Here is a 3910-nt window from a genome sequence, read left to right as displayed (position 1 = left end):
TCCCTGCGGCGGGCAGCCCTGCAGGGCTCGGGCTCAGGCCCCTGCCGGCTGCGAGCGCCGGCCTCCGCAAGCAGCTTCCGCGTACAGGGGCCGGCAGGGATCCCCGGGAGAGGGGCTAAGCAGAGCCGTTGCTGACAGCAGCGCGTTCCTAAAGCCGCGCTGAAATTTCTCCACTAGAGCGGCATTAGGTAGAAGCAATTGACAACGGTGCCACAAAACCATTTCAGTACCCAAATCCTGATGTCACTCGAGGGACCTGCATGTCCTGGGAGCCGCCCCGGGTGGGTTTTGTGCCGTTCACCCACGTCAGCCGCTAGAAGGAGACGTGCTCCACCGGTTGGGTCAGCTTGCCTTGAAAGCGTTGGAGATTGATGCACTCCTGTGTTTCAGAAGTTTTACAGCTAGGAGACGAGGTATCATTTCAGTAGAATCATGCCACTGCTGTATGTCGTAGCAATCCTGAATGTATTAATTCCTGTGCCTTGCTGGTAGACAATTTCTGTTAATTTAATGGGTACATTCAGTGGGAAGATTATTCTACCTTAACTTGGCCAATCAACTTCTGAGCAATCAGATAGCCACTGTATTTGGTACGTAAAAATTAATGAAATAAATTAATAATAAATTAATTTTCCAAACCAAGGAAGCGTGCGCGCCAGCCTGTGATGTAGTCCGGGCCTTATTACTGGCCACCTCATCCCAACCACTGCTGCCTTTCTGCCTCTCCCGTGGTCGTTCCCGAGCACGGCCTCGTCCTCTCTCCCGTTCGTAACATCACGGCCAAAGAACTGAATTACAGGCTGCAAACGTCGGTGATTACTCCTGGCACCGCTCATCACCCCAGCAGACGCTGACAGCACACCTGGCTAAAAGCTGCCTGCGTAAACTGCAATTCTAAAACCACCTAAAGAGACCAACCCAGAATCCCCCACAGGGGGTACCTTACCGACGGTCAGCAAAAGACAATTCCTGCCTCAAAATGCTTACACTCTACATAGAAATGAGCACTAAATCACGGAACCATACTTAGTCTTATGAGGAGGAAAATGTTTTTCCGAGATCTTTGACAACGGATCACAGATTTGACAATTTCACCTTCCCTTCAGTTTCCCATTACCTACGTATAAAGTTCTCGCAATACTGTTCTGATTAAAACGCTGTGGACGCCCAGCCATTGTAGCTGCAGCAACAGCCATCTGAACACCTGTTACACGAGTAAAACCTAGGTGTTCAGAAAAAGGCATTAAAGAGTGTAACCACTTTGCTTTGGAAAATGCACACCATACATTCACGTCCTTTAAAGAAGTTTTCAGTTTTTCTCCTGGAGATGCACATAACAGGTACGAGCCTCGAAACAACAGCCCCTCTTGTGGCTACTTCCCGTGAGACAGACTGGCTTACTCCTGAGACAGGGCCCATGAATTCTAGTTCAAAAACCACCGATGGTAACTCCGGCTCGAGAGAAAGGCAGGTTGGGGCGGTGGTTTTGGAGGAACCGTGAGTGAACCAGCACGTTTCCTGCTCGCAAAGACTCCTGTTGCTTTGGTGGAGGGTGCTGTAAAAAGAGTATTCTTCTGATTTGAGCACAGTCAGGAGTCTCAAGAATTCCCATTTCTAACTGATTAGTCCCAAAACTTTATTGTTTTAACATACAAGTGTTTAAGTTACTATTTAAATCGGTCTTGCCTTGGAAACACAATATATAGAAAAGAGTATCTGGTAATATTTGGAAAGGTACCAGCACATCCTGGTGTTAAATCTGTCTTTTTCTGAGGAAAATACTACAGTTATCTTTTTATGAACACTCTCCACTTCAACAACTGCAAGCTTTTTAGAAAGAACACTCTGGGGGAAAAAAAAAACCACAAAAACTTTTGAATAACGGTCCACCTACAATAAAACCGTAGAAAAAAAATCTTAAAATACATTTAGTTAAGGTATTTGATGAGTTTGGCCTCTGTTTTTCAGCCATTAATAAATAGGCTATTGCCCATTTTCCATTTCAAGTATATTTACCTCAGGTAAACGCTCATCATCACTTGATATTTGTACAACTTCCGTACTTACTGCCCTGTAACTACATTCTATGGGAAACTAATGAAAAAAATGTTATGTGGAGGTGGATCCAAATGTTTAAGCAAATTCAAATGTCTGGGGTGGGAGGAACTGGCCAGTAAGACGTATCTGAGAAGTTTATACTGTACCTTTCCTATGAAAAATTTGGCTCTGTTCTAGACCACAGCTCAGTACAGCACTTTAGGTCTGTGCTTCCTTTCAAACATATGGATTAGATTCACTGATGTCAGCAGGACTTTCACATTTTAAACTGAGGTATGTGTTCAAATATTTTTCTTTTGGGGCCAACAGATCATTTCCTGTTCCCAAAGTTACATAGAACATTCCCAACAAAAAGCACCAAAAAGGAAAAGCGAATCTCCTCCTCAGCACCCCCCTTCCTCCAAGCCAGCAAGGGCTCTTCGTGCAGGGGTATCTACCTGGGCAAAAAATAGGCTCCATATAGTCTTTGAGTCAGGCTGAACTCAGCGGTGAACTCTGCCAGCACTCTTGCAGTCTCTTGTGCTCGGGAATAACTTTACCCTCCTGGGCAGCTGCTGCGAATTAGTTCCATCAGTTATTGCAAGAGGGAAGGTTTCTGTGTGCGTGAGCACTTGCAGTGTAAATCTTACCCTGTTTATAGACCCCAGTCTGGTGCCTGTCCACTGCGTGTGGCTCCACTGCCCGTACCTCACCTCCCTACAGGTAGCACTTACAGTTGTACGTATTTTAAACATCATGAGAAGATAAATTTAACTTACGATGACCATTTGTTTAAAACTACCTCTACTTTTTTTAGCTGGGGTGTAATGTCATGCTAGCTTTCTGAGACAAGATATGCTGTAATGTAATGCATAGCTATACATATATATTTCATTTCCCCAGCTTGAAAAAAAGGTTAACAAGCTGTTTCATATTTATATATCTGGAGAAGAAGAAATGATGGCAATTGTCGTGCATTCAACCTAGAAGAAATCTGTGTTGATTTAAGGACTCTTAGGGTAGTGAAATACAGTGCCTAATTACACATCATTATTTATGTTCAAAATTCTTGGCACAGAAGATGGGTCACAATGCAATTTTAGAGCACCGGATTTCAGAAAGAGTTTTTTGCCAGAGAGGCCAGAAGGCTGAAAGGAAAAATTAGAACGGGAGGTTATCTGAGAAGTTGCTCAACACTTTAAACTGGAGAAAAGTCATCATCAGAGGAAGGTCCCTCCATCTTTTATACTTTTTATGGAAGATGAATACAGTTGAGGGGAAGAGCAAAGCCCAAAATAGTTATACTGTTTTTTTGTCTGTTTGGACCAAACCATCTGCAGAGATCAGTAGGCAATCGTTAGAGATGATCCCCAGAGTCTGTGTTTCGGTTCAGAAGGTTTGTTTCCACTGCTGCATTTCCCTGCAGCCACTAACTGATATACGCGAACCACTCTGAAGTAAAACTTTTATTTCATTTCGCTCAAGGTAAGCTCACTGAAGGTAAACCTACAGACCCACCCAGAGTGACCCTTCGGCAAATCCCTCTGCACTACAACCAAATAGTCTCACATCACGTCTAGACCTCGGGGTCCCAACACGCACAGTGCTGCTCTGCGGGGGAAAGCACTGCTTCTTTGTGGGAAAAGCAACGTGCCCTAGGACAGGAGGTACAAACGGAGGCCCCCTGGAACGCTGGAACCCAGGCGGGTTTCAGCCTGGTGGCGAGGCGGAACAGCCCTCGGAGCTCTGTGACACCTCCACTGTGTCATAAAGCACTGCGCAGCCCCGAGAAGGGTGGCAGAGGCCCCGGGGCTGCTCAGAGTGGCTGCGTATGCCGGACAGCCCGAGGGCGGCTGCCTGAACCCAGTGCAGG

This window comes from Pygoscelis adeliae, unplaced genomic scaffold (assembly GCF_000699105.1).
Source record: "Pygoscelis adeliae isolate BGI_AS28 unplaced genomic scaffold, ASM69910v1 Scaffold85, whole genome shotgun sequence".
Lineage (NCBI taxonomy): Eukaryota > Metazoa > Chordata > Aves > Sphenisciformes > Spheniscidae > Pygoscelis > Pygoscelis adeliae.
Note: the sequence above shows the minus strand (reverse complement) of the source record.